This window comes from Equus caballus, chromosome 23, assembly GCF_041296265.1.
Source record: "Equus caballus isolate H_3958 breed thoroughbred chromosome 23, TB-T2T, whole genome shotgun sequence".
Lineage (NCBI taxonomy): Eukaryota > Metazoa > Chordata > Mammalia > Perissodactyla > Equidae > Equus > Equus caballus.
In genome coordinates, this window is record NC_091706.1 from 23939618 (window position 1) to 23951659 (window position 12042).

The 12042-nt window shown below is 44.6% G+C and overlaps 1 long non-coding RNA gene across 1 annotated transcript; it reads right to left on the bottom strand.

Moving 5' to 3' along the window:
- Positions 1–2613: 2613 nt before the first annotated feature.
- Positions 2614–11706, bottom strand: LOC138920411 (uncharacterized). The gene is made up of 2 exons (XR_011431557.1): positions 11584–11706; positions 2614–8447 (listed from the first exon to the last, which is right to left on the bottom strand). It is a non-coding gene; the product is annotated as an uncharacterized lncRNA (long non-coding RNA).
- Between the last annotated feature and the right edge of the window lie 336 nt (positions 11707–12042).

Genomic DNA, 12042 nt, shown 5'->3' on the forward strand with positions numbered 1-12042 from the left:
ATTTTAATACCCCTTTGCCGTGGAACATAACATGTTGACAGGTTCTGGGCATTAGGACATGGGCATCTTTGGCGGCCATTATTCTGCCTACCACATCAGGGATCACTCACTGAGAACCACTGGACTACGGCAATTATTTCATCTCATTCAGCTCAAAAATTTCGATTCTGAGATAGTTAAGCAGAACTGTTCTCACTTCTTTGAAAATTGACTAATTGCTTACTTGTTTTTATATTAATCCTTTCCATTGGTTGAGCTTTAGTACAAAAATAATTTGTTCCAAAGTTAAATTGCTCCCCAAATGAAAGCCAATTATTCTCTCTTTTACAACAGGAATAGATTCAATAAAGGGCTGTACCCAAGGGGTTTTCTGTCCATGAGGCCAGTTCTGGCTCGGTTGTGAACTAACATGAAGTCTGAGGCTTGGAAGGTCCATAATCTCAAGGTTTACGTCAAACAGCCTCTCTCAAGTTTATTTTGTGGTTTCGGGTTATCTATTTTGGCCATGCTTGAGCAATTAGAAGTTTCCCAGCATTAACTAACTGCAAGCAAGAAGGGCCCAAGAATGCAGAGACTGTTACAGAAGGCTTCCATTTCTATCCTCTGGGCTTAAATCAGTTATTGGTGAGACAAGGCTTCTGGTCCAGTCTTCTAAGCACTGCTGGGGGTTGCTATGGGAACGGCTTGGTTGTCTACTTTTCCTTGCTTATTTCCTCTTTATGTTTCGAGTCTGAGCAGACAAATATCTGTCTGACAGTATCTTACATGCAAATCTTGGATCCTGGGAATGGTTAAAGGAATTCTGACTTTCCCTCCCATAATCTCATCATTTATTTGCATTACAATCTGAGTAAATCTAAACTTCCCTTTGCAGTGGAAACCTGCTCCTTGTGTGACAATCTATATTTACAGTGAATTAAAGCTTGATTTCACATAGAAGTTATTATGTTGTAACCCACTCGATGAGAATCTGCCAGAGAAGATGCTCCAGTCTGGGCAAAGCCGCCCTGTGGCCATTTTTGTCTCTTCTTTTAGCTCCTTTTTCATCATCTGCCTATAGTCGTCTGTTTCTCCTTTGCAGCAATTTGCTCTGAATTTAATGTGTCCTTCATTTAATGTGTATTTAGGCATTTTATAGGGGAATGCTTGAAGATCTAAAAAAATAAATCTCCGATAACAGAATAGTGAGGAATATTTCAGTTTATATTTAAATAACCATCTGTTTGCTGGGCTTTATTTTCCTAACTTAACTTCCTAACTTAACTTTTATTGACATTCATTAAAAGGAACTCTGGCAGCTTTGGAATCTTTTCTTTTGAAACCACTAATTACAGTTATTTAAATTGATATGTACTCTATTGCCCTAAAAGATTTGATGTATCTTCCTAAAGATGCATATTTTCAAATCTATCAAAAATTATATATTTAATATATATTATATGTAATTATATTTATTGTATTTAATATATATAATATGTATAACTGTGAAATCTAGGTTAATATAATTAGTGTAATTGAGATTACATTTGATTTTGAGTGCTCTGACAATGAAAGCAAAAGGGAAACTCGATATAATACAGTTCTCATCTGGAAAAACGTTAGCTTGGCATTTCTTCAGGAGAGTCAATTTTTTGGATATTATGTATTTTAAAAATAATTTCAGGGATATATAAGTCCAAATGCTGATGTTTACGATGTTTATTATAGTATTGTTTATGCCAGCAAAAAAATAACTAGAAGTAGACCCTGAGGAATAGGGTATAGTAATCTTCCATCCCACTATTACATACAGTGATATGTGTTCGTAAAATAGAATCTTACAATGACATAAAAAAAATGTTGAGGGGCTGGCCCCGTGGCCGAGTGGTTAGGTTCGTGCGCTCCGCTGCAGGCGGCCCAGTGTTTCGTTGGTTCGAATCCTGGGCGCGGACATGGCACTGCTCGTCAGACCACGCTGAGGCAGCGTCCCACATGCCACAACTAGAAGAACCCACAACGAAGAATACACAACTATGTACCGGGGGGCTTTGGGGAGAAAAAGGAAAAAAAAAAAAAAAAAAAAAAAAAAAAAAAAAAAAAAAAAAAAAAATGTTGAAAATGACTATTTTTCATTCTGTGAAAATGTTGATGATGATATACATAGAATATGTATATCTACTCTTTAACAAAATATCAACAGTTCTTTATCTGGATGATGGAATCATAGATCACTTTTATTCACTTGCTTTTCCTCTTTGCTTATTTATATTTTCTCATGCAAACATGTATTACTTTCTGTTTTTTTCATAAAAAAATAATTTCTGGGGCCAGCCCAGTGGTGTAGTGGTCCAGTTCGTGCACTCTGCTTTGGTGGCCTGGGGTTCGCAGGTTCAGATCCCAGGCGTGGACCTAGCACCACTTGTCAAGCCATGCTGTGGCAGCATCCCACGTAAAATAGAGGAAGACTGCCACAGATATTAGCTCAGCGACAATCTTCCTCAAGCAAAAAGAGGAAGATTGGCAACAGATCTTAGCTCAGGACCAATTTTCCTCACACATACAAAAAATGAATAAAAAATAATTTCTTTCGTAGGCCTTTAAAGCAAGAGACATTTGACAGTCTTAAACAATATATGAGGCTTAAACAACGGTTTTACTAAAATACAGAACCGTTCTTCATGAGACATCAATATCCAGTGGCACAACTTAGTGAGGGCATTTCTTTGCATTGTGAAGTGAGGTGGTGGCAATCCAGTGAGCCTTACGTGGATAACTTCAGGTGACTTAATAGATACGCAAATAATTAGCAGTGCTTCTTGAACTTTAACATCCACATGAATACCTGGCGATGCTGTTTAAATGCAGACTCTGATGCAGTAGGTCTGGGGTGGAGCCTGAGAGTCTGCATTCCTAACATGCCGCTGGTCTAGACATGCTTCATGCAGTCCGGACTTGGATCACCGAAGGAACCAGACGTGAGTTACTGCTTCCCACCCTGGGCTATCCATCAGAGTCATCCACAGAACGTTCGAAATACAGATTCCAGGACCCACCTCAGATCTAGCGAGTCACAAGTTTTGGAGATGCAGCTTGGGGATACGTATCTTATCAAACCTCCCCAGTTATTTGGATAAATTTGGCTCATAGATAAAGTGTGAATGAAGTTCATTTCCTGAGACGGTCTTACCTATCACTCATTCCAGTGGCAATTTTGACAGGAGCAGCACAGAAGCCTGCCTGGAGCGTGGCCTGTCTGTCTTGTCCTGTGTAGGAATTAGCCCCTTGCCTTGATAGCAGACGTTTGGGTGGAAAGTTTGTCCATGTCACTTTAAGTGAGAAGTCAGGTTGGTATTGCCACCATATCCCTGCCTACTGTGGGCCACTATGTTTTTTTCTAGAAGGAAGATATTAATTTTCCATAATTCACTGTAGATTTGCTCAAATAAATATATTGCCAGCTGCATGATATCATCTAACTCTGTCAATGAGTTTATCTAGTAACATACTCAACAAACCTATTATTGAAATAGAGTCATCATTTTTTAATTTCATCTCTCCCATATTTAACTTCTTGTGTGAAAAATCACACAGGTGATACCGCAGCTGTCTGCTCAGAGTGGACAGATTAATTATATTTGCATGAAGTCCAGGTTGGACTCTGATTATGAAATATCCTGAGCAAATACGAACATGGGCTCACTACGTAAGTTTTTCACGGAAGCTGAAAATGTGCTAGTTGCCAAGGAGGTCAACGTCCTTCGGGGTGTCTAGTGCGTGGGGAAAGTGATGTGTGACAGCAGGGAACAGTCAGGTTAGCCTCTGGTGAGGTTTGACCCAGCAACTAATATATGCCAGCCTGTCTCTCAGAATGACGCTCATGCTATTGGTATCTACATATGCTTGTATTTGAGAGCAGTAATACCCTGGCTTTTGAGTTTTAATAAGGCATACCTAATTTCCACAGAAAAATTGAAGGTTAACCATGCTAGCACGTGGTGGGTAATTTCTATCTCATGTGCAAATTTGCTTTCCACAGACATTGCTTTCCAACAGGTTTCTGAGAAGCCATGTAGCTGGGGTGCGGAGGAGAGTTAATGAACAATTCTTTGATTAATAGATTAACTGCGGCTTTGTAACGGGCAAATCAGGGCCTCTTACTAGAATGCTTTCTGACCGTCAGATTTTGTTTTCCTGTTACCAAAGTTAGTCTTTGAACTGCAAAAGACAGTCTGACCTGGCCCCCTGCGGTAGGTCCTCTCTCTGGTGAATCAAGCCTTGATTCCTCTGAGATGCTTTTTGTATTATAATCCCTATTATGATAACCTGCTGAGCTAGTGGGTTGTATAAATGTGCAGTACAGCAGTCCAGGAATGATTACAAGAGGAATAATTTTACCTCTTGGCAAAAGAGAAGAGTTTTCTCCATTTTCCCTGTGCTTCTTGTCCCTCTCTCCTTGGCTGCACTCTTGGAAGCTCCCTTTCTCCTTCGCCCCAGGCACGAATAATTATTCACAGCACTGTTAAAGAAGAAGTATGAGCTAAAGTTCAGAACCAGAGTGATACTGGTGAGCATTATTTAGCCTCCCTTTTGGAGTCCTTTCAAGTTGAGTTTTCTCTTGACTGCAGCTGCCCAGCATATGCGGTTCACCCGGCCACACAGCATTTCCTCTCCGATGGGGCCCATTTACCATCAGGCTATAGTCTCTCTGCATTGCCTTCCTTCCCAGCCTCTGCTGCTCCCTCTTCTTGGTCCCATTGTCTTCCTACTTCCTCGATTCTTCTTCTTCTTCCTCCTTCTCTGGTTGCAAATAGAAGCTGGAGGCTAGCTCCTCCAGGGTCAAAGGCATAATGTAATGCCTTACCTTCTGTTTGATTTCAGCCCCTGTCCCTCGGGGGATACAGCGTTATTGTGCGGCCTAGCCTTGTAGCACCACAGGCTAATGGATCAATTCAGCCTTCAGAGCATCCTATGGCTTGTCAATATGAAATTCTAGCAATTACTGAAGTGGGAAGGCTGGGAAGCGGCTGAAAAACATTCCCTATTGATCACTCTAGAGTATGATGAACTTGTTTAAGAAAAATTGATCTGACACATTGATTTTTTTATCAGAGAATCTCATGAATGCAATTTAAGTCACAATATATCTTGCCTTGCAGAGCATTTTCTTCACAAGGAGAATCTGTGAGGCAAACCAGCCAATGAGAGATACTGAGAAGAGTTCTGAGGCTTCTTACTCCTTGCCCGCTCCATCATTTTAGAAAATGTTTTTGTATTAAACTGGCTTTTAAATGTAAGGTCTCCTCTCCTCCGTGTTTTATGCATTTTCACCCTCTCACAAACTTCTTTACCAACTCTCCCTTCCTCTCAGTCACTCATCCCCCTCTTCAACTTCTAATTGGAGGTTTTCTTTCGAGGAGAAGACCCTCTGATACGGCATATGTTTTCTCATTTGTTGCATGGAGAATAGGTTTTGGAAAATGAGAATCTTAATTACAACCAAGGGTAGCCCTGTCGCTTGACATCTCTGGGGACCATTTGGACAGTGATGGTGATAGATTGCAAACCCTATAGCTGTTCACTCCCGGAGCAGTGTCACATCGAAAGCGAATGCTTGGACAGCTGCTGCGTCAGCCAGAACGGCCCTGTGGATTCAAAATCCTCACCTACTTCTAAATATCTCTCCCCACGCATCTCTGTTGGATGACTCTTTCCCTTCTCCTTCAATCTGACCTGGCATTTTCTTAGGGAGTAGGTCAGGGTTTTCCAAATACGGATGATCAACAGCATCACTTTGGAAGCTTCTAAAAATACAGGTTCTTAGGCCTTATTCCAGACCTATTGAAGTAGAATTGGGGAGTGGAGTCTAGGAAATTGTACTTTAAAAATCTTCCTACTTGAGTCCAATGACAGGCCATGTTTGGGAACCACTGGGTTAGATAACAAAGTTGAGTGAATGCATGCTGTGTTTGGTAAAGAAAGAGTTGGTAGAACTATGAGAGGAGAAAGTAGCCCCCCAAAAGGGAGTAATTTGCAATTTTTCCCATTGGAATTCCTTATTAGCACTTTGTGCATGTATGAGAATTGGTTGAGGAGATGATTCTAGTTGATACTAAGTCCAAGAGAAGAGGAGGTGAAGGACAGAGCGATTTCCAGAGAGGGCTGTACTGAGGGTAGAGAAGAGCACAGGAAACAACTGTGGCACACTTCAGTACTGGGGCCAGGAGAAGCTCTCCTGGCAGGAGGTCAAGCCTGAACCACAAAGGAAAAAAGACACTTGTGTGTAAAAGCGCTGACGGGACGGCTCACTCCTACGAAAGCGCACATGGAGCTTCTCTGACCTGCATGAAACTGGTTTCCCTCCAGTCTAACAGCCCGTGTGAAAGTGGAGAACCATAGCAGACCTTTCAACACAACAGTTCAGGAGCTGTGTCTTTAATAACTTTGTCAAGCCTCACAGAGAAAGTTCTAAAGTGGCTGACCCACGAGAAAAATGCAGGTTGCCTATTCAAGAATACATCCGGGAAATCTGTTCCCAAATGATTTTCCATTCCATTATCTCAAAGACCTCACCTTCCAAGGGAGAAATTTTTAAGCAACTTTGCTTCTGGCTTGGTGGGTTTGAATAAGCTGAAAGGTGGGTCAGAAGAATCTTCTCAAGTCACTTAGATTGGAGATGTTCCACGTCCTTGGAAAATAATCTTAGTTTTAGTGCAGTTTAGTGAATTCAACTTTTAACCATTTAACTCCTACTGGTTGTTACCTTTTTCTCTGGGCTCCTTCAGGGTAGACTACAGTTTGCCACAGTAGTTCTCAATCTTGACTGCACCGCATAATCGCCTGGGAACTTCAACTAGTACTCAGGCCTGGGTCCACCCCAAGAGATGCTGACTTAATTGGTCTGGACTTAGGTCCGGGCATTCCTCTAAAAGCTGCCCAAGTGATTCCAAATTGTGGCCAAATTTGAGAACCCCTGGTTTATTTAGATTCAGAGCAAATTGAAATTTTGCCTAAGTTCCAAATCTTTTAAAAAAAATTTTCCACCTGTATACTTTTGGACTCCTGGAGAAGACAATGCACAGCAGAGGAGGGCGGTCCCTTCTGTTTGCCGAATTTGTGAAGAAAACAAAGGCCTCCCGTTTCAAGTACTTCTCAGAGAGCATGTGGGCTCTCCGCAATACACGGCTGTGCTTTCAGCAAAATTGTTAATTATAGATCATAATAAGCTGTTAGGAGCAAAACACATAATTTGAAAGTGAAATGAGGCACAGTACATAGATAAAGCAATTGTTTGTTTAAGAGGTGATTAGCAGCAGCAAAACAAGCAAACTGATACTTGAACCTGAAAGAAATGACACCATCCGGAATTGCTAGACTCTTCCGTTCTTTGTGTGCTGCCGCCAAACGCAAAGGTGCGTCTGCCGCTGTCAGTTTCCTTTCTTCCTGTGTGTGATGTAGGGAAGGTAAAGTCTATGCCGTCTTAGAGCGAAGATGATAGTAAAAGAATAGCCTGTCAGAAAGGATAAAGAAAGGGAAGTGTCTCGATTTCTCAAAGGAGCACAGCCGAGATTTAAATTGTTCTGAGCTGTGATAAATTATAAGGCTGTAAAACCACTGTAATCACTGAATGAACAAAACAGTTTGCCTTGGGTAATTATGCCTTTTTGGTCTCCTTCACTTTCAAGCTATTCCCCCTGTAAATGTTACTCTCTGGCTCTGTGTGCTGTGTCAAAGAGTGTTCATCTCCGTGTGAAAAGCTGGGGCTGTCTTTAAGAGTAAGGGAGCCCCAAAATATTCGCAGTTCAGACCAAGTTAGATGAAAACACCATTAACTCTTGAATGTGACATTTGGTGACAACAGTTTCTAAATCACAACTCCGCCTGGGGTAAGGTGGTGTCGGGTGGCATTGGGGTTTCATCCGCTGATTTCGCTGATTTCGAGGGAGCAATCCTGCCCGCTCATCCTCGATGCTGGAAATTCCCAGGATGGTAACTTCGTGTGGAATAGATGCCAGTTAATGAATAAGGGCGCACAGGCTGAGGATAAATAACCATGTTATTAGGGTGATTGCAGAGCTCAAGATGGGAGGGTTAATAAGCGACTGAGGTTAACAGGAAATCCTTAGCTTTTTGGTGCCTGAAAATGCGTTGAGATTTTGCAGCCTGTGCTTGCTCAAGTTGATGAACGGCCTAATTGGTACTTATCAGCGGCAACACGGTTCAGAGCCGAGGTTCCAGTCCCAAGCGCTCTATCAGATTCCAAGGCTGGCCGCAGCACGTAGGGCTGCTCAGTGGACTCATCTGCTATTGTTGTCTTTGGAAAATCCCGGCAAGAACACCTCTATCCGGTGTGCTGAGTGAGAGAGTGGATGCAACCGGCAATTGTGGCGCCACTGCATTCTTAGGTCTCCTGGGCTATCTGGGTTAACGTTCCATTCTGTTGAGGGGCAGAGCCTGTAACTTCCCGTTTCCTTGGAGATAACAGAGTCAATATGATTAGGTGCTTGGAGAAGTCATATTAGCGGTAAGAACTAGCATGTACTGAGCAATTACTCTGTGCCAGGCATCCTTCTACTCACGTCACATGGATCACCCCTTCACCCCGACAGGTATCCTATGAGGCAGGTACTTTCCTTCTCTCCCTTTTATGAAAGAGGAAAAGGAGACTGGGTGTGCTTGGCAGACTTGCCCAAGGACACAAAAAATGGAGCTCAGTTGGAACCAGGCAATCTGACTCCAGAGCGCTCAGAATGAGCCACTAAGTATATGGCTTCAAAGACACGAACTTTTCCCTCTCTCTGTGCTTCCCAAACTCCCTGAGACACATTCAGCCTGGTTCACCCACCGCCCCACGCCTTCCCCCGGCTTCCTCGTATCCCCAGGACTCCTGGCAGAGAAGCAGACAGCACTGCACCGTCTCCCCTCTAGTCCCCTAGAAGAGACTCCCAAGTCCTTGTTTTAGAAAGTTAGCCTTTGTCTGTTCTTGTGCCCGTCTATAGTTTGGTTTGTAAAGTGCTAGGATTTATGAAATTGTCCGGGGGTGGAGGACTTCAGGGAGCATCTATAGATGGTGTACGTCATGACTTCCTTAGACGATGTCATAACGCATCCTCTTCAAAGGACCGTGCATGAGCCTCCTGCTAGTTGTAAACAATACAACAGACCAGGGGATTTTAAAATCCTAGTGAGATTGCAGCTGAGGCTGCAAACCAATAACCCGAAAGGCAGGGAGACAAAATGAAGTCTGATAGAGCTGCACTGAGCTATTAGAGAGGCCGACAGTCCTATAAATGTAATTGGACTCGCCTGCCTGCATGTTTTATGCAGCCTAACTGGCCAGATGAGGACCACGTGCATAAGCCTAGGCTGTTTATTCTGAACCAGGCCTTCTGAGGTTTGCTCCTTGATATAGATGACCAAGAATGCTCGCTCTGCTTGCTGCCTCCGCGTAGGAGCTGGTTTTGCGCCTGAATGCGCAATGGCCTGGTTTGCACGCAAGACCAGCTCTGGCCTCACGTTTACCATCAGCGACGCTCAAAATATTCCCTCCTTTAAACCTCCTTCTGTGGCTTGTTTTGAATCTACTTCTGCCTCCTCCCACTTCCTCCTGTTACTAATGAGCCTCTCTGGGTGAGAGACTGTGACATCTCAGGGCCTCTGGGAGCAGCAGAAAAAACTGTGGGTCTGTTCACGGAGGAGTCCCATGGCACTGACCATTTATCTGGTGACCATGTGGGCCCAATAAACAAAGCAAATCTGTCCGGCTCTCCCTCCCTCTGTGGCTTTTGGGCCTATGCGTGTGCATTTCCCAGGACAGTTGCAGGAGACACCAAAACTTGTCTTCATTACAGCTCTGACTCATAACCCAATTAATGGTGTCAAGAAGTGAAACATGGTCCCCAGACCCAGCTGCCTTTTGAAAGCAAGTCCCAGCCTGTTCAGTGAACAAACGAATGGTGCTTCAGAGAGGGCGGCTCAGAATCCGTTCTGCTAGCCAAAAGCAGTTGGGGAGTGGGTTCAGAAAAGCCATGTGCAGTGTCAACTCTCCATTTTGGGGTGTGAATGCATTTGGTCTCAACACTGAGGGCGAGGGAGGTGGGAGAGTGGAAAGGGAAGTAGAAATGTTCTCTGCCTCCCCTGGCTTCTCAGAGGTGTCGTCTGCCTCACCTGCCCTGGATTTCTCAAGTTTAAGGCAGGCGACTTGTCACCCCGCGATCTGAATTTCTTCAGGGAGAATCTCCTCATTCCCATTGGCCAGACACTCACTTGTTCCCCCATGGGGCCTGTACTTGGGCTGTTGGTCACGTGCCTTTTCTTACAACAGTGCCACTGGTATGTGGGGAAAGGCCAGCACCACGTGACCATTTTCCAACCTCTAGAGACTATTTTGTAAGTTCAGACATGCTAATTTTCGGAATGGGCTGTGCTAGGAAGGGCTCTCCATGAGCCTGGGCCCACGGTTCCCTCAAACACCCGGCTGAATGCACATAACTTTCGAAACAGCCTTTCCGTGACTGAGGGGTAATGCTGCTTCTTTCTTAGAAGTCATTTACCCCTTTCTGAAAAAACCAGACCTCTTTACGAATGAGATGCAGAGCCCCTTTAATAACACTAATGAGAGCTGCCATTTGGTGCCACCGAGTGTCAGAGCACTCTGTTTACATTGTCCCTAATCCTCACAGCAACCTTTCCAGCGGGAGAGTGCATTCCTGTTTCTCCAGTGAGCCCTGTTTTCCATTTTGAAGGAAGGCAGGGTGAGAGAGGAACTTGGGTGTTCTTCCCCTCCAACAGGAGCCGGGAGCTCCTGGGTCCTGCAGTTCAAAGCCCATCTCTCCTTGCTACTTTCTCACCCCCTGCAAGTTGCCTCGGGACTTTTAATATCCCAAGTGGTGCAACCTTATTTCACATCTCCAGGAGAGCAGGCAGGATCTCCAGGAGGGCGAGGTTCAGAGGGAAGATGGGGACCCGGCGGCATGCCGGCGAACACCTGCAGCATCTCAGGTCTCCCTCAGTGGCCTCCCCCTGGCACAGCCAAACCCAGCTTTGCCTGGTTTGTGGGCTCCTGACAAGATGACAGCCTGCGGTGATGAGGGAGGCAGTTGACTACCCAGCCCCCGCCTTTCCCCAGGGATCCTTTTCTTCTGTTGCAGCCAAATGCTCAGCTGAGAGCTCAGGAAACAAAACAGTCTTTGTTGCTTAAACTGAAATCATTCCCATGGCTGATTGTCCCAGTGGTCATGTTGTTAACAATACTTCCTCCTCCTCCTCCTCCTCTTCCTGCTCCTCCTCTCCAGTCTCTCCTCCTCCTGCCTCTCCTCCCTGTCCTCCTCTGCTTTCTCTGCTCCTCCCGCTCACTTGCCCCCTGTGATTCTTAATCATTGCACTTCTGAAACACAACAAACCTAGCAGAATCTTGCCAAAGCCAGAGGCCCCAGGGAGTTAGTACAAAAACTAAAACCAGAGCCAAACTCATTTGGAAAGCTTTGGGTTTCATGGGAACGGTTTGGTGCAGTGAGAGGGAGGGAAGTGGGGAGTATGCCCAGCTGACTGTCTCCCGGGATGGCTGCCCAGGGAGCGGGGCCGTAAACTGGGTTAGTGATTGCTCACCTATGTTAGATCCTGGAAGTCTGTGAGAATTTGAGGACCACGCACAGCAGCACAAGGTTGGGGCTCACCGTTGGGTTTCTTTGTGCCCTCAGTCTAAGGGCTAATGCTCTGTACACTTCCCACTTCCTCCTACTGGCTTTATTTATCTTAGTTACAAACCCAGTGAACACGTGTCCTTAGGAGATGTGACCGTGTCATTTATTGTCCTCCCTGGAACACTTTCGAGAGTGACAGAGGCATCATTAGTAACTCCACTGGGACAACATACGTCATCTGAGACATTCCCAGGTGAACTGGGGTATAGTGTCTCCCTGCTCCTGTCATGGGGTTCAGTGGCAAGATCTAGGACCAGGAAGTGGGGCCTATCATAAGCTACTTAGAATCTCTGGGCAACCCTCTGCTTACCCGGCTAAAAGTCAAAGAACTGGGCTAAATCTTCATTGTTTCTTTGGGTTTTCA